The sequence below is a fragment of the Suricata suricatta genome, chromosome 1 (genome assembly GCF_006229205.1).
Source record: "Suricata suricatta isolate VVHF042 chromosome 1, meerkat_22Aug2017_6uvM2_HiC, whole genome shotgun sequence".
In the NCBI taxonomy this organism is placed as follows: Eukaryota; Metazoa; Chordata; class Mammalia; order Carnivora; family Herpestidae; genus Suricata; species Suricata suricatta.
Window position 1 is genome coordinate 108219210 of NC_043700.1, and position 19349 is coordinate 108238558.

At 41.4% G+C, this 19349-nt stretch overlaps 1 long non-coding RNA gene across 1 annotated transcript in view; it reads left to right on the top strand.

Moving 5' to 3' along the window:
- The window catches only part of LOC115294317, a 48368-nt gene extending 37634 nt beyond the window's left edge, over positions 1-10734 (top strand). The window contains exons 3-4 of the long non-coding RNA XR_003909809.1: positions 8779-8923; positions 9956-10734. This is a non-coding gene — a long non-coding RNA (uncharacterized LOC115294317). The remainder of the gene's footprint in view (positions 1-8778; positions 8924-9955) is intronic.
- Positions 10735-19349: the final 8615 nt, after the last annotated feature.

The following is a 19349-nucleotide window of genomic DNA, read 5'->3' on the forward strand; positions in this document are numbered from 1 at the left end:
AACAGAGCACCTAAGGAAACTAGAAAGGGAGCAGCATGAGCACCCCAAACCCAGCAGAAAAAGAGAAATAATAAAGATCAGGGCAGAAATAAACAATACAGAATTAAAGAAAAAAATTGAACAGATCAATGAAACCAAGAGTTAGTTTTTTGAAAAAATAAACAAAATTGATAAACTTCTAGGTAGGCTCCTCAGAAAGAAAAGAGAGAACACCCAAATAGACAAAATCATGAATGAAAATGGATTTATTACAACTGATCCCTTGGAAATACAAGCAATCATCAGAGATTCCTATGAAAAGTTATATGCCAACAAACTGGACAATCTAGAAGAAATGGACAAATTCCTAAACACACATGCACTACCTAAATTCAAACGGGAAGAGATAGAAAATCTGAACAGACCCATAACCAGTGAAGAAATCGAATCAGTTATCAAAAATCTCCCAATGAATAAAAGCCCAGGGCCAGATGGATTCCCACGGGAATTCTACCAGACATTTAAAGCAGAGTTAACACCCATCCTTCACAAGTTATTCCAAAAAACAGAAATAGAAGACTTCCGGACTCATTCTACGAAGCAAGTATCACTTTGATTCCCAAACCAGAGATCCAACAAAAAAAGAGAACTACGGGCCAATATAATTAATGAATACAGATGCAAAAACACCCAACAAGATACTAGCAAATCGAATTCAACAGCACATAAAAAGAATTATCCATCATGAGCAAGTGGGATTCATTCCTGGGTTACAGGGCTGGTTCAATATTCGCAAATCCATCAGTGTGATACATCCCATTAACAAAAAAAAAAAAAGGTAAAAACCATATTATCCTATCGATAGATGCAGAAAAACCATTTGACAAAATACAGCACCCTTTCTTAATAAAAACCTTAGAGAAAGTCTGGATAGAAGAAACTTACTGAAACATTATTAAAGCAATTTATGAAAAGTCCACAGCTAATATCATCCTCAATGGGGAAAAACTGAGAGCTTTCCCCCCTGAGATTAGGAACAAGACAGGGATGTCCACTCTCACCACTGTTGTTTAACATAGTGCTGGAAGTCCTAGCATCAGCAATCAGACAACAAAAGGAAATAAAAGGCATTAGACTTGGCAAAGAAGAAGTCAAACTTTCACTTTTTGCAGATGACATGATACTCTACATGGAAAACCTGACTGATTCCACCAGAAGCCTTCTAGAACTGATCCATGAATTCAGTAAAGTCGCAGGGTACAAAATCAATGTACAGAAATCGGTTCCGTTTTTATACACCAATAATGAAGTAACAGAAAGAGAAATCAAGAAACTGATCCATTCACAATTGCACGGAAAACCATAAAACACCTAGGAATAAACCTAACCAAAGATGTTAAAGACCTATATGATGAAAACTATAGAAAGCTTATGAAAGAAATTGAAGAAGACACAAAGAATGGAAAAACATCCCATGCTCATGGATTGGAAGAATAAACATTGTTAAAATGTCATTATTACCCAAAGCAATCTACACATTTAATCCAACCCCATTCAGTGCTCACTTCGGCAGCACATATAGCAACCCCATTCAAAATTTCACCAGCGTTCTTCTCAAAGCTAGAACAAACTATCCTCAAACTTGTATGGAACCACAAAAAACCCTGAATAGCCAAAGTATATTGAAAAAGAAAACCAAAACGGGAGGCATCACAGACTTTAGCCTCTACTACAAAGCTGTCATCATCAAGACAGCACAGTATTGGCACAAAAAACAGACACATAGACCGATGGAATAGAATAGAGAACCCAGAACTGGACCCACAAGTGTATGGACAATTAATCTTTGACAAAGCAGGAAAGAGTATCTCATGGAGAAAAGACAGCAACATGCAGAAGAATGAAACCAGACCACCTTCTTACACCATACACAAAAATAAACTGGATGAAGGACCTGAATGTGAGACAGGAAACCATCAAAACCCTTGAGGAGAAAGCAGGAAACAACCTCCTTGACCTCAATTGCAGCAATTTCCTACTCAGCACATCTCCAAAGGCAAGGGAATCAAGAACAGATATGAACTATTAGGACCTCATCAAGATAAAAAGCTTCTGCACCGCAAAGGAAACAATCAAAAAAACATTAGGCAACTGACGGAATGGAAAAAGATAGTGGCAAATGGCATATCAGATAAAGGGCGAGTATCCAACATATACAAGGAACTCACCAAACTCCACACCCGAAAAATGAATAATCCAGTGAAGAAATAGGTAGAAGACATGAATAGACACTTCTCCAGGGAGGACATCCAGATGGCCAACAGGCACATGAAACGATGCTCAGCGTCACGCATCATCAGGGAAATACAAATCAAAACCACACTGAGATACCACCTCGCACCTGTCAGAGTGGCTAAAATGAACAAATCAAGAGAATATAGATTCTGGCAAGGATGTGGAGACATGGGCACCCTCCTACACTGTTGGTGGGAATGGAAACTGGTACAGCCACTCTAGAAAACAGTGTGGAGGTTCCCCAAAAAATTATCAATAGAACTCCCCTATGACCCAGCAGTAGCACTGCTGGTGATCTACCCAAGGGATACAGAAGTGCTGATGCATAGGAGCACATGTACACCAATGTTCATAGCAGCACTTTCAACAATAGCCAAATCATGGAAAGAGCCTAAATGTCTACCAAATAATGAATGGATAAAGAAGATGGAATACTACATGGCAATGAGAAAGAATGAAATCTGGCCATTTGTAGCAAAGTGGATAAACTTAGAGGGAGTCATGCTAAGTGAAATAAGTCAGGCAGAGAAGAACAGATATTGTATGTTTTCACTCATAGGTCTAACAGGAGAATTCTAACAGGGGACCATGGGAAGGGGAAAGGTGGGGGGGGAGAGTTAGGGAGAGGGAGGGAGACAAACCATGAGAGACTCTTGAATACTGAAAACAAACTGAGGGGTGAAGAGGGAGGGGGAAAGGAGAAGGGGGATGATGGTCATGGAGAGGGGCATTTGTGGGGAAGAGCACTGGATGTTATATGGAAACCAACCTGGTAGTAAATTAATTTAAAAAAACTTTAATCCAAAATTTCTTAAAACTCTTTAACCACGACTCTTCACTTTGCATCTACTCCTACTATCCCATGAAAGTAGCGCTCCTCTGAGCATTAGACTGATTAGACCTCCATTTTCCCCAATAGTCCTTTGAGTGAATATTCAAGACCTTCCTCTAAAATCATTAGTTACATGAGCTTGATGACTTAAAATTTCCAAATCATCCTGCATGAAAATAGGGATGAATTCCTTCTGCCTCCTATGAGGAGAGGTGGGCACTCCCCTCTTCCATGAGAGGAGTTGACTAAGGACAGCTTCTACATCAGCTCAACAGTCTTGTTCATTCCCTGGGATGGAGCTCCCAGGGGCCCAGGGACCTTGTGAAAGAGGGAATTGGACTCTGTTCATGAACCCTGGCTTCTTTTTGGAACTGCCTATGTGTCAGCATGGCTAGGCTAGAGTATTCAATAGTTATTAAGCCCCAGTCTAGGTATTGCTGTGACAATAATTTGCAGATACGGTTAACATCTACAATCAGTCAATGAGATTGTCCTCAATCATCTGAGTGGGCCTCTCCCAATCAGAAGACCTTAAAAGACCTGAGGTTTTTTTTCCTGGGAAGAAGAGATCCCACCTGGTGGACCGCAGCTCCAGCTCCTGCCTGAGCGTCTCCAGTGTCTTGAGGGTTCTGGTCTTCAGCAGAAGCCTCACTGATGCACTGTCCATTGTAGCCTTCCTTCATCGGCATCCCTCCCAGTCAGGCTGACACGATTTTCAAGCACAGTAATAAGCCCAAAGGGATGGACAAGCATCTTCTCCTAAGGCCGTGGAAAGGCTCTGCCTCAAAGCAGCAAGAAGTGCCAGGCTCCGCAGTCTGCCCTGACCAGAAGGCTGGGAAGGAGAGGCAGGAATGCCCTTTGCCTCCTGACCCTGGGGTACAGGCTCTCCCTGAGGCAGTTTGTGTCTCTCCCGTTGTTGCTGTCCAATAGTGGGGCTAGGTAGGGGGCAGTTTGGGGCTAGGGGGGTGGAGGTGCGGGGGAAGGGGAAAATTGCTCGACACTGATGTATTTCCATACCTACCCACAATCAGGTGAAACAATTGTGGAAAAAGACGCTTGCTTTCAATTTAATGATTTATTCACAGTTTAATAGTGTCTCAGGGCATTTATTTTGCATTTAAGATGAAGAGCATAGATTTGTATATATTATGGAAGTAGACCATACTTCTCATCTTGAGAAAAATGTGAAAGCTTAATCTACTCGGTGGCATTGACATGAGGGAGAGATAGGACACACTTGTTTGTGCACTCACGTGGCTGTTCTTTAATCTGTGTATAGAGAGGAGTTTCATTTTTACAATATGTGGTTAAAATATGCATACTCAGCGATTCCATGTCTAAGATTTTATCCAAAGGATATATGTAAAGTTGTAACTTATATGAGATTTCATCTCAGTTGTGAAAAATCAGAAGCCACTTGCACATCTGACAGCAAGGTTAGTAAACAATGGCAAAACAATATACAATAGGATAAAACAAAAATAGCTGTTGTTCATTGAATGATGTACCAAGCACTGTTCTACACAAGCTTTATATTCTTAGTGTGCTTAGTCCTCACAGCAAACTACAGGGCATGTTCTACGTCCTCTTTTTACAGATGAGCAAACTAAGGCACAGAGTGGCAAGGTTAAGCATACAAGGTCACACAGTTAGCAGGTGGAGGCAGGATTCCAGCCTGAGCACTTTGGCTCCAGAGCCCACGCTCTGAGTATATGCTATGTTTCAGTCTCAAAAAGGATGATGTTATTTCAAACATGCATATATCCAGATACATATATACAAAACATAATAAAACAAAAATGGAAATTGTACACTTTCATATCAACGATCTTAAAAAAATAAATAAAAATAATAAAATCAATAATCTTCCTTTTTCCTTATTGCTCATCTATATTTACTGAGTTTTCTACAATGAATATCTAATATTTTATAGTTTAAAAATAAAAACAATCAAAATCCATTTTATTATTTTGATTTTGAACAAACTCTTAATTTGGTCAGAGTCTACAGTCAGCTCAATGAAGACCAACAGCTACTTAAGCCAATATATTCCAGGAGAATGTGAGCCAGGCGGCAGAGGGAGAGGATTCCTCCAGGGCACAAGTTCCAGGCCCCCTCACCACACACACCATCCATGAGCCAGTCAACCAACTGGCTGTGCTAGGAATAGAGTTAACCTGAGAACATCTTCTGCACCTCCCTTTAGCTAATTTACAACCCTGTTCTCTCAACCCAGCCAATCATTATGATTACTAACAGGGACCATGAGTTTCAGCTCCATAATCTGAAAAGTCAGGGAATAAAAGAAGTAATCAATAAATAAAATAATAAAATCAGTGGTGAGTTGGGACTTCACAGAACTCTTTGTCCCTGGGTGTGCTCTGGATCTTCTGCAGTCTTTATACATATTGAATGAGATAAGAAATAATCAGAAATGTAAAGGTTAGATAGAATTGAATAGACTCTTACAGACAAACTCCAAATGTCTTCATCTGTCAAAGATCACAAGGTTCAGAGAGGTTAAATAACTTGCTCTCAGTTATCCAGACTGTCAGAGGCCGAAACATAATTAAAAACAAAGTGTTTAGTGCCCAGTTCAATACTCTCTCTGTTGAGCCCTGATACCTCAGGGGTTTGTGTTCCACTGAAAGGAGGGAAAGGAGGTATTGGTATAAAAACAATTCATATTTTAGAAAAACCATCTTGTATCCACTTTTATTATGCTAGCAATACCTACAAAAGAGAAGTATACAGAGTAATGCATGAAGGTCCCCTGCTACATACTACAGCAAGCCCCCACCAAGAGGTACTTACCATGGTCAATAATTTGGGATGTGATCTTCCAAACCCCTTTCCACAGATATCATATGCGTATTCAGTGACACGCTAGAACCAGCTTATATTGGTTCTTGAGCGCCACCTTAAAAATTCAGGAAAAGTTGTGAGCTGGTTGTTAAACACAGAATTAAAAATCAATTTATATAAACTTATAATTACATTATATTAAAGGGGTGTCTGGGTGGCTCAGTCAGTTGGGCGGCCGACTTTGGCCCAGGTCATGATCTGGCAGTTCATGGGTTTGAGCCCCATGTCGGGCTCTATGCTGATGGCTCAGAGCCTGGAACCTGCTTTGGATTCTGTGTCTCCCTCCTTCCCTCTCTCTCTCTCTCTCTCTCTCTCTCTCTCTCTCTGTCCCTCTGCCTCTCACATGCTCGCTCTCCCTTTCTCTCAAAAATAAACATTAAAAAATTACATTAAAAACAAAGATAACAAGTACTCAGAACTCATCACTTCCTTTTTTTTTATTTGTTTTATAACATTTTACTGTTTGTGTTCCTGGGGTTATCTGCATTTCTTGGATCTGTACAATGGAAAGAGTGATGGTGTGTTACTGTGCATCTCTTCCCAGCTCCACGTGTTTACACTTACAGGACCCACACTTACAGGATCCCCCATAATGGGAGCATCTACACCAAGGACATTGACAAACACTACATAGATCAGGGCCTGCCCTCCCCTCCGCTGAGACATTGAGCATGTACTAGCAACATAAGAGATGTTTTTTCAAGTTCCTTTTTCTTTATAATAAACAGACTATTGAAAACTTTTAAAAATCTCTTAAATGCATTTCTTTTCCTTGGCAAAAATAGAGAAGAAGCACTCACTGAAACATGTAACACATCAATGAGCTTTTTAAATGATGATTCTCCTTCTCTCCCTCAGCAACCTGCTCCCTTGATCATCTAAACCTCTATTTTAACCAAATCCCAGTTCCTTTTAACTTTCCTCTTCAAGGATATTACACTTCCCCTCCTCAATTCACCCCCACACCTTTCAAGCTTTGTTAAGAGAGAAAGAGAATTTTTAATGGCAGAGGTGAAGTTTTCCAAAAGTAATTACTCAATAGGCAACCAAACAAGAATGGCTGGATTTGCATGGCCTGGGTAAGCACCAGCTCCGGCTAGGGGCCACCTGGGCCACCTGGGCTCCTGGATGTCGAATGTCAGAGGGAAAGCAATATGCTCAGTCCCTTTTGTTTACATGCCAAAAGATTAGGTTTCCTTAAATTCCTAAGGAATTTCAGAAGATTAATTTTTAGATAGGAAACTTCATAGGCTGAGCAGGCTGAGAAAAGAAAAAAGAAAAAAATCATGTCACCCTCAAGCAGTTCCATCAAGGGATGAAATTTTAAATCACATCATGTCTCACACCCATTGCTTAGTGCAAAATAAATCACTTGAACAGAGGGCAAGCCAATTTTTACTTTAAAAATGTTGTGTCCTAAGGCTGTCTTCTTGAACTTCAAAAGCACACTTTGTAATTACTCTACCTATCAAAGGAAACTCAACATTTCACCTCCAATTTCTTCAGTTTGTGTTATCACTTTTAATTGTTAATAAACCACATTAATTTTAAACTGATTATTCTGTTTGGGAATTCAATGTTTTCGAACAAGAATACACTGAATTATATATAAGTGGACTTATTTATGTACAAGTTCTAGTTAAGTGGGACTTTTTCTCACTACCTGTCATTTGTTTTATTTTTAGTAATTTCTGTCATTTTGGAGACTTATGACAATTCATGTCTCTCATTTTTTAAAAGACATTTCTAGGAATAAGGAGGATAAAAAAATGACGGGTTTTATTGGGGTTTGGGCTCAACATTGATATCATTTGATTGTGGGTCATGAGCCTCTACATGACTTTTTTTTTAAAAGAAGGTGAAAGACTACGAAATAATTTGCTAAACTCAGACCACACCATCAACCTTCATTCAGATTTGTTTAAACCTTTCATTTTCCTAACAAGATGTTCCCCAATCTGGAATTAACAAGACAAATTCTTCTTGCTATCAGCCTTCCTGCCTCTGTAGACACTGACCATGTCTATTTGACAAAAGTATATATTTGCTCACAAACCATGTTTTTCCAGCCCAGCCAATTTGTTTGTTACCAACCATGGTAAAAAACAAAATGGTCTTGAGATGGAAACTCACCATGTTTGTTTCCACTCTAGCATCACGCTCAGAATTCAGGAATTGCGAGCAGTTAACTGCCTGACTAGACAATTCTCAGAACATAGAACATCCTTCTCTCTACCTTAACTGGCCCCGTAGTGCCAAACCCTCCACCTGGAGGGAGCTCCCTCTCCTCTGCCAGCACGACCAGTTCTGCAGTGCCCTTCCCAGCCTCCTGGATAACTAACATGCCTTCCATGTTGGACCTCTTATCTCCACCACACCCACCATCTTTGTCACCATCACCATCCTCTATCAAGGGTTTTCTGTGGTGCCAGGCACTGTTCTACATGTTTTACATGTGTTGATTTAAGTAAACCTCACCACAACCTTTAGTATTAATACTCTATAGATATAGATAGGACACTGAGGCATTGAGAGGCTGGTGTCCAAGGCCACTCAGCTGGTAGATGACAGAGCAGGCCAGCTCCAGGGACCATGCACTCAAGCACTCTGCCGTACCTCCCTGCTTCATGAAGCTACTTGGTTACCTAATAGTTGCTTCTCCACGGGTCCAAGCACTCCCGAAGAGTAGGGACCATCCATTATGCATTCCTACATTCCCTGAGGTGTCTGCCTTAGTGCCCAGTGCATAGTAGAGGCTCATTAACTGTTTATGGAATGAATGAATGGATTTTTCCTACCATTTCTAGGTATGTGAACTGGGAGGTGTCTCCACAAGAAGACAGCCTGTGGTGGTACCAAGCTGGTGGCTCTGGATGGTACATGGCCTAAAGTCAAGACCTGTCCACTCCTGGGCCATATAAAGTGAGCAACATAACTGATTTCGTCAATCAGGTAAACACTGATCAAGTATCACCTCCCCTAGAAAGTTATGGCAAGTAAAGTGCCACAGATGGCACCTGGCACACTCTAAGTCAGTGATGGAGGTTTGTATAAGCTAGCAGGGCTGATGTTAGGTTGGCGGTAAAGTGGGGAAGGTTGACATATTAGTTTATCTTTCTGATTCTTTTAGCAATCCACTAGAAAAATTATAATTTTTTGATTATTTACACATACCCTATCTTTTCCCAAAAACGGTTTATATATTCAGCATATTTGCAAATTGGAAGTGGAAAGAAATAAGAAAACAAAAACGGGGACAATAAATAGAACTTAGAATGAGGCTGACACCAAAAAAAAAAGTGCTTAATAGTCTTTATATATTTGCTATGGCTGGAGCAAAAGATTAAAATGTATATAGTAATTTATGATGTACATTCACAAAGACTCTCATATTGGGTCTTCAGAGTAGCCATTCCCTATAGCTAATGTTATGACGTAGAGGTCACAGGTCAGAAACCTGAGGCTCAAAGAAACCAAGAAACTTGATTGAGTTCACACAGATAGTAAGTCTGACTGAAACCAAGACTAAAATGAAGCCCTTGGGGTAAGAAATTAATTCCAAAGCCTGTTGCCTAAGAGGCCTCACAAATTGGCCACACTTGAGCCATCGCTTCCAAATGGGAGAAAATAATGCACCATAATAGGGTAAAATCTTTCTTTGTCCCTTTAACCTACAATTATTATAGTATAATAATAATTTTTGTGAGTCTGATGATGTTTCTCCACACACTCCTGCCCACAGAAGTCACACTCTTTCCTCCTCACAGAGCAGGTCTAGGCATCGTTTTCCTGAATTTGCTTTCCTGGTGAGATCGCTTTACCGTACATCCCTCAGGTTCTAGTGGAATCTCTTAGGAGGGATTATTGGAGGAGGGTGCATCACTCCAGGGAAGACGGTCTTTTCTGCACAGGGTGTGAGGAAACACAGAACTACATCCAGACACCTTCACATAACCCCGATGCTGCCTCCTCACCTCTCATTAGATTGGAACCAAAATTTGAACCAGAAGGGACTCAGACATGGTACTTGAAAAAAGAGCACAAAGCAAGAAAACAAGATTTCTGATGATGAAGAAAGACTACTTACAGGCAGATCATTTCCGGAAGAGTTGCTTCCAAAGGGACCTGTATCTTACTAGCCTTGGTGGACTCTCCTTCCCCTCGACCCCTCCAACCTCAGTGCTCCCTAGTTCACCTCCCCTGATCCCCCCCCCCACCTCCAGGGCTGTTCCCCACCTGAACAACTCCAAGGAAAGTGCTTTAGACCCTGCTTTTCCAGAACTGTGCTTCCGAGCCTCTCCCTGCTTCTGTCCTCGACATCTACACAAGGTTTCACTGCGGGGTACACCGGTCAGCACAGTGAAGATACATAATAGTACCCACTTAGACGTGGGATTAATTGCAGCCAGACACACTGAAGAACAAAAATTCCTTAGCCTCCTGCTGACTTACTGTGTGAAGGAGAAGTCCTGCTGCTGTGTTAGCAATCTTCCCCGAACAATAAAACAATCTAATGCTTTCTGTTTGGGGAGCAAATCACCACTAATGGGATCTTGCCAACGACACAGACACCCTTGCTGGCCCTCACCTTTCCGGACTTTCCTTACATGACCCCTTTCTGACTGTGATAATGTTCCAGCATGTACAGATATAGACACTTCTCTTCAGCAAACTAATCACAATTCTAGGGGTAAGCCCCAACATCATCTTCTGACTCTCTGGAGTCCAACAACGTTGTCTAGCTATAAAACCATCTATGACCAAGAGACTGTGGATATATATGTATATATTTTTTGAAGTTTTATTTCTTTATTTTGGGAGAGAGGGAGAAAGAGCATGAGCAGAGGAGAAGGGCAGAGAGAGAGAATCCCAAGCAGTCTCCCCACTTAGCACAAAGCCTAATGTGGGACTCATTCCCATAACCCTGGGATCATAACCTGACCAGCTGAGCCACCCAGGCGGCCCTGTGGTGTTTGGGTTTTTTTAAATGCTTGCGGAGGGACACGAAATAAAATCCAAAGATTATCTCGAAAAAAGAAGGGGAAATAGGTTTAATCATTCAGTCAAACGTTCTGCTAAGACAACCACAAAATAGCACCCTGGGACAAAGGTGGGAGGTCATGTAGTATCTGGTATATAGTTGAAGAAATTGAGTCCCAAAGAAGTTAAATGAATGTCCCAAGGCTACAGTAAGAGTTCATGTCAGGACAAGAAGCTGAATGAGTGAGGCAGGTGGCAGGAAAAGAAAAGCACTAAAAAAGAAGGCAGCCGGAGAATCCAAGACTGCAGGGACGGAGCAAGCTGCTCAGACAATTAGAGACAAACATACTGCAGGCTCTCCCGCTGGCCCTATACATTCCCTCTGTGCCCTCTCTCCATCCCCACTGCCATTCCCACTGTTTACACGCCTCTCACTCATCCGGGGCTGGGTGCCATTTCACCTCTCCATCTGGGATCTGTCACAGGTGATAAGCCACAGAGTAGATGACAGAAGTCACGTGAGCTCCTTCACACTCTGTGGGTCCACTTTCTACCCCAAGAATGGGTGCAGGGAAGAGTAGAGCTAAGGAGCAGCAGCAGTTGCTCAATTTATCCTTATTTACCCGTGCCCTCCCCCTATTCGCCCCCGCCTCCCAAAAAACATCTTGTTGCAAAAAGATTTTAAGCCAGCATTTTTTTTCAGTCTTAAGCAACAGAGGTTTATGGCCATTGGTGTTTGAATTTTTTGAAAGTGGCACAGCGAAACATGAGTTCAAGGTGTCATCGTATTTTTGCAGGTGGATAGCTAAAATGCCCCGTTCGGCTTGCTGGCCAAAACAAGTTAAAGAGAAATTCGAAAGAAGACTACAGCACATGTTACTGAGTTTTAGGGTTTTTAAAAAAAATGAACGTTGTCACTTAAGAACTAGCTTCCTTTTTCTATGGTCTGGTAGGTGCAGCTTGTAATAACAGCTGGTCCTTGGTGACAACACACTGAGGGAGCCACATCTGCCTTTAACGATCCTCTTGGAGGCTGAAGACTGAGGCTTGGGGCCTTAAAGGAGCCCTGAAGACTGGATTTTAATTTATTCGCAGCTGATTTATTTACGGACATTCCCCCCCTAAATTTCTTTGTGAGGTTCGGTAATACACAAAGTGAAGTTTTTCCCATATAAGTAAAACATCACTACTGCCAACTGTATTCAAAACAACTGTTAAACTGTGAATCTTTGCAAAGAGGGGGAGTGTTCAGAGGCTGGAGACACAAAATAGCATCTGATATTGCATGGTCGGGGCAAGCAAACACATCTGGGAAAAGAAACCCGTGGCCGCTTAAAATACCTGCTCCATTCTCCAGCACATCTGTGGTACAATTAAAGAACCTAGTGCACAATTAAAATTCAGGTCAGCACACAGCAACAATGGGGCTCTTTGATGTGAGGTCAGCATTGGTCATTCTCATATACTCATTAAACAGGTTAATCAACTTAGTACAGGATATAGGACAGGACTAACCAAAAATCTATTTAATTACCATTACCCTGAAAGCATTGGCAAAGAGAACTATTTTATTTGTTTGGCATAGCAGCTACAGTTTCGTTGTCACTGCATGCTAGAGCTAAGGTCACCACTTCTGGAACCGAGTGCATTTTCCCCAGCTAATGAAATATAGATGTAACACAAATATTTGTTTGTATTTAGTATCGGTGTATTATAAAAATCAGATGGCTTGGTGTATGTCTTTCCTTTTTTCCCCGTGTACACTTCTCTCTTCTGGTTAAAGTACTGACGCATGAGTTAAGTTTGTGGAATATGCCTGGTGTTCTTTTCATTCGTTTGCCTTACCGTGGGTCAGGAAGGTGCTAATGTGACATATTCTGTCTGGATGAGTAAACCTGACTCATGTTCTCCTAAAGGGTTTTATACAGCACCTGAAAGGAAGGACAGGTAATATGAACAACTAGTGCCTATGGTTAACGCTTTAGTAGAAAGACCTAGACTTTAGGTTGAATAGACTTGGATTTGAATCCAGCTCCCTGATCTATACTCACTGACAAAATGAAGACAATAATATGACTCTGCAGCATTGTTGTGAGGATACAATAAAATAATGTATATAAAGTACTTAGCGCAGTCCTTGAAATGTGTTAGAACTTAATGATGCCTATTCATTAAGAACATGCTTTCCTTAGTCACTAAGGAATCTACAACACCATTAATCAGGGTACAATTTTCTTTTCCTGCCTAAAAACAATATTCAGTGCTTCTCAAAACAAACCAGTTTTTTAAAGTTTATTATATTTTTTTAGTAATCTCTGTACCCAACGTGGGGCTCAAACCTAAAACCTCGAAACAAAGAGTCACATGTTCTCCCAACTGAGCCAGTCAGGCACCACAATCAGCTTTTTTTTTTTTTCTAATGACAAAAATGAACATACAATATATGATTTTAAAGAAAATAATGAAAATTTGTCACTAATGGGGTCTAAATGACTTCAAGAGGAAGGCACCGTGAGTGGGTGACACAGGCATTATAAATGCTTCTTGTGGCATGCCCAAATAAGATACAGGGAGTCCCATCTTTTGGAAACAGGAGGTAACATGGGAATACTCAGGTTAAAACATCATGAGTGCCTAGCTGACTCAGTTAATAAAGCCTATGGCTGTGATCTCAGGGTCATGAGTTTTTGAGTCCCATGTTGGGCATGGAGCCTACATTTTTTTAAAAAGTGGTGCCTGGGTGGCTCAATCCAAGTGACCAACTCTTGACAGAGACTCAGGTCACCATCTCACAGTCACAAGATTGAGCCCCTACTTGGACTCTGCACTGAGTGTGAAGACTGCTTGAGATTCTCTCTCTCCTTCTCCCCTGCCCCTTCCCCATTTGCATGCGTGCACTGCTTGCTCTCTCTCTTTAAAAAAGGGGGGGAAAAAGGGTCAGGGCAACAGGGTGGCTCAGTTGGTTGAGTGCCCCACTCTTGATTTTGGCTCAGGTCGTGATCTTGCAGTTTGTGAGATCAAGCCCCAAGTTGGGCTCTGTGTTGACAGCATGAGACTGCTTGGGATTCTCGGTCTCCCTTGTTCTCTGCCCCTCCCCTGCACGTGCATGCCCATGTGTGTGCACGCGCTCTCTCTCTCTCTCTCTCTTTCAAAAAGAAGTAAACAAACACTTTTTTAGAAAAGTTAAAAATCACAAGCAGCCCCATATCCCTTTGGAAAGTACACCTGATATAAAGTGTATAAAGTCACCACAAACACTGAATTAGCAAACACTGAACCACTGTTCCCAGGGGGAAATTCAGGGTTAAGTTCCTATGAGCTTCTTGTCACAACATTTTTGTCAAGAAATTAACACCTTATTTTGTATGTGTTTCTGTTTAAAGACATCTTATTTAATTTGTACTGTTGGTTCATTAACATTGAACTCACAGCCATAAGCACTTGAACTTGTGTCTGAATGAAGCTTATCTACTAGAGGCAGTTTCTCCACAAGGCATGGCCACAGCCTTTTGCACACAGACAGCAACTCAGTCCTGTGCTGGGGACCATTTTAAACAGCAAAAATGCCAACATAAAGCACAAAAATACAAAAAGCAGGGCACTAAATTGACCACAAAAAGGACACTTGTTTACCGTTCATAAACAGAAGTAACAATACAGTGTCCCACTGTTCAACCTCAGCTGAAGTTGTATGTGTTTGGGCAACTCAAAGTTTTCACCATTCCACCCATGCATGTGAAAGTAACCCCAGTATTGATCAGGAGAGTACAAATAAATTTTAACAAGTAGGTAAATTCACAAATGCAGAATCCATGAATAATGGGGCTCAACTGTCAACTTGAAATTTGACATGTCTCCTTCTCAATAAGCCCTACATGACATGTCTTTTCTTCAGTGTTTGGTGGAAAGCTCCTTCTTTGGGAAATTAGATAAACCCATTGACTTAAATTTAGGGGTCATGTTGCATGAAAAACACGAAAACAAAACTGAATTCAAACACTAGAATGAAAGTCTCAGAGCAAGGATATCTAACTTTATGAGAAGGAAGAGTGGACTGAGACCCACTGAAGGACTAGTAGAGTTAGGTGTCCCATTGCCCATTTATTATGGAATCATTAAATAAAAGAATAACAATATAAAATGATAGCAACTATGTTGGGTTTATTATGTGCCAAGCACAAGTCTAAGTTTAGTTTATTAATTAAATATGTTAACATATCTATTTATTAAATACTTTTATTATTTGATGATTCAAGTTGTTGTTTTCCTCTATTTCCAATTTAGAAAAGTTAGTTTGGGTGCAATAGCAAGGAAGCTATCCCAGGTGGTTGGAAATAGAAAAATGTACCGGTAGGAAGACTAGAAGCTATGGATTTCTAGAAGTGTTCTCTCACCTTGCCTCTTATGTAAGAGCATCAGTTGATTCATGCTGAAACCAGCCATTACTAAGTGGGCTCAACAGGGTCAGCCAAGTGGAATCTGCTTCAGAGGGCTACATAACTCCTACAACGATGAAGTGTTAGACCTGGATGGGAGCCTAACAGTCACCTAATTGAGCTTCTTCTTCACTGGAGAAAAATGAAGCTCACAGATGTTAAGTGACAGATCTAATTAATACCATACATCTGAACTGATCACTTAGAAAAATTATCTGATCATAACAATAAGTGAATGATGAAACCCATTACTAATGTAAAAGAAGAGAAATGTGGATGGGCACTTGCCCTCCTACAAATTAAAATATGATAGGGCTCCTGGGTGGCTCAGTCAGTTGGAGATCTGACTCTTCATTTCGGCTCACATTATGATTTCATGGTCCAAGGGATGGAGCCCTACTCTGGGCTCTGCACTGACAGCATGGAACCTGCTTGGGATTTTCTCTCCCTTTCTCTCTGCCCCTCCCCCACGTGTGCTTGCTCACTCTCTTATTTATTTAATTATTTATTTTTGAGAGAGAGAGAGAAAATAAGGAGAGGAGGGGCAGAGAGAGAAGGAAACACAGAACCTAAAGCAGACTCCAGGCTCTGAGGTATCAGCACAGAGCCCAATGCAGGGCTTGAATCCGCCAACTCTGAGATCGTGACCTGAACCAAAGTCAGATGCCCAACCAAGTAAGCCACTCAGGCACCCCCTCTCTCTCTTAAAATAAATAAACTTAAGAAGTATGTCATAAAACCACAGTATGTTTTAAAATGTGGCACTGAAGAAGGGATATACAGACAGACCAGTGGAGTGGAATACATGGCCACAAATAAAACGCAGCAAGTTTATATGGATGTATGGGTAATCATCTGTAGCACCACTTGGAATTATTTACCAAAATAAATTATAGGTGAGGAACTAAATATTTCTATAAACTAGAAAATAGATTACTTTACAATAGCGGAAGAAATGACAGAAGAAATTATCAACTACGTAAAATATTTAATCGTATGTTTAATAAAAAGTAAACAAAATGCGAAATGTATTTTAGCAGACTCTGATGATTGCCTACCCCATATCCATTCTCTCCTAGTTACTTACTAACAGAACTCCAATGTTGCCAAAGGTATCCAACTAATAATCCTGTCTTAGACACGTTTGCAGCAAGGGGTGGCTATGAGATAAATTTGGAAAGAAGAAATGTATTGGAAACTGTTAAAGAGGGCATCCAGAGAAACGTCACAAAAGAGACACACTGTAGCAAATGCTTGGCGCTCCACCCAGTTCCCCTCAGAAACCCTCTATCTGTTCTGTGTGCCGATATTCTTGTTTCTGTAGGTTCTGATCCTGACAGCTGGCACCTATTACTTTCTTCAATGACCTTTGAGCTATTAGAGGATCTTTGCCTAGATGTCAGAAAGGCCCGGGGTGTTCACCTCCCCGCTTGACCAGGGCAGGAGTCTGAATGTAGGAGCTACTTGGCTTCAAGAGGACATCAACCTGCCTGATTTATGCTTAGAATCCAAGATGAGGTGGCGGCACTCCCTTACTTGGCTTTATCTTCTCTCTGCTTCCTTTACTCCATTCATCAATTTCTCCCAGAAATACTTCCTTCGTAAGTCACTAACACAAGAACAGGCACGGTCTGCTTCTGGGGAATCTGACCTAAGACATATTCTCAGTCAGCCTGCCCTTTCATCTTTTGTTCCTTCACGCTGCCACCTTTTCCCGTTTCGGAGCATGGAAGAGATGCCTGGGCGTTCAGCAGCCATCTGGCAAACATGAGGCAGAAGCACCAAATCACGGATCCACACACTAAGGATGATATAGCAGAAATACGGGAAAAGCCTGAATACCTCATGGTTTAATGAAATTGTCCTACGAGGCCTGGATAGACTTATTTTTGCATAAAACAAGTAACTACTTTGCTTATTGATAGGCCTGGTGGGGCATATAACACACAACCCCTCTCCCTCCCCCACGAAAGACGTCCACATCCTCATCCCTCACATCTGTAGCTGTGCCATGTTACATGATGAAGAAGAATTAAGGGTGCAGGCAGAATTAAGGTTTCCTCTCTGCTAACCTTAGAGCAGGGAGAGTAGCCTGACTTACCCAGGTGGGCCTGAAGTAATCACAGGAGTCTTTAAAAGTGGAAGGAGAAGCAGAAGAGAGAGCAGAGCCAAAGATGTGATGGTGGAAACCGGTGGGAGGAATTATGTGTGAGGACAACCACCCACCTCCGCCCGCTGCAAAGACGGGGGCAGGAGCCACGAGCCAAGGGATGCAGGCAGCCTCTGGAGGTTGGACAAGGCAAGGAAACAGACTCTCCCCCTGAGAGCCTCCAGAAGGGAACACAGCCCTGCCAACTCCTGGGTTTGAGCCCAGTGAGATTCATTTTGGACCTCTGACCTCCAGAACTGTAAGAGAATAAATTTGTTTGGTTTAAGCCATCCAGCTTGGCAACTTGTTACAGCAACAATAGAAAACCAACACAGCCACGTATATCTGAAATTTGCTGAGTAGATCTTAAGCATTCTCATCCAAAAAAAGGCAACTGTGTGAGGCGACAAATATGTTAATTAACTTGATTGTGGTAATGATTTCACAGGGCAGACATATATCAAATCCTCACGTTGTACTTTAAACATATACAATTTTTTTGGTCAATTATTCCTCAATAAAGCTGCAGAGAGGAGGGAGGAAAACTAATATTCCTGGTTTTCTGTTCCTTGCTGACGAATTCAATCTTAAATGACACTTTTTAAATGAAAATGGGTAATATTTTTGATATAAGAAAATCTTACACAAATCAATAAAAAAAACACTAAACAATAAGTTGATGGGCAAATAACACATGTAAACAGAACACACCGATGAAGTACAGGTGCTAAGAAACAACACAGAAATAGGCTTTCTACCAAAATATATGAAATATTTTTTTTAATATTTATTTGTGAGAAAGAGTGAGAGAATGAGCGGGGGAAGAGCTGAGAGAGACACAGGTCCGAAGCAGGCTCCAGGTTCTGAGCTGTCAGCACAGAGCCCCATGCGGGGCTCAAACCCACAATGCTTAACCACTGATGCTTAACCAACTGAGCCACCCAGGTGCCCCTGAAATATTTTTAAATATCAATGATTTTAAAAATCATTATAAGATTGCATGAAATATCAAGACACAGAATTTATATTGTGTGTTTCCAAGTGTATTTTAAAAATAAGCATTGGGGCTCTTGGGTGGCTCAGTCGTTTAAGCACCTGACTTCAGCTCCATGATCTCATGGTTCATGAGTTGGAGCCCCACACTGAGCTCTGCACTGACAGCACAGATCCTGCTTCCGATCTTCTGTCTCCCGATCTCTCTGCCCCTTTCCAGCTTTCTCTCAAATAAAATTAAAAAATTAAAGAATTAAAAACAAGCATTGAAAAAAGGCTGAAAGGAAAGAATAGGAAAGATTTTGAAATAGAGAGATTTGGGGTGTCTTTTCCTTCTATTACTTTTTCACATAAGCTATCTCTAAATAGCCGGCTCTCCCACTTTATTCCGTTCTCTGTAATAGGGAAAAGAAAATAAACTATGCCCTAAAAAATAATTGTAACACCAACACAAAATAATTATAACCCAAATGCTACTTGTACTAATGCATGGAGGTAAGTGTAAGGCCAAGTGCTGGCACAAAGGAGGGGTGAGGCTTTGCCTGGGAACACTGAGAAGGCCTCACGGGGGGGGGGGCATGGAGTGGGGTCTCACGCAGGCCCACCCAGCGAGAGGGGCACTACAGACAGAGGAAGGCACAAGCCCGAGGTGTTGAGTAAACTGCAAACCGCTGTGAGGGTCAGAACTCAGCGTGGGAAGGAGAGCGCAGTGGAAGACTAGGTATAGATATGGAGAAGCCTGAACCGAAAGGGTTTACATCCTAAATACCAGAGTTTGACCTTTACTGTATTGGGGAGTACCTTTTGGCAGGAAAGGGCT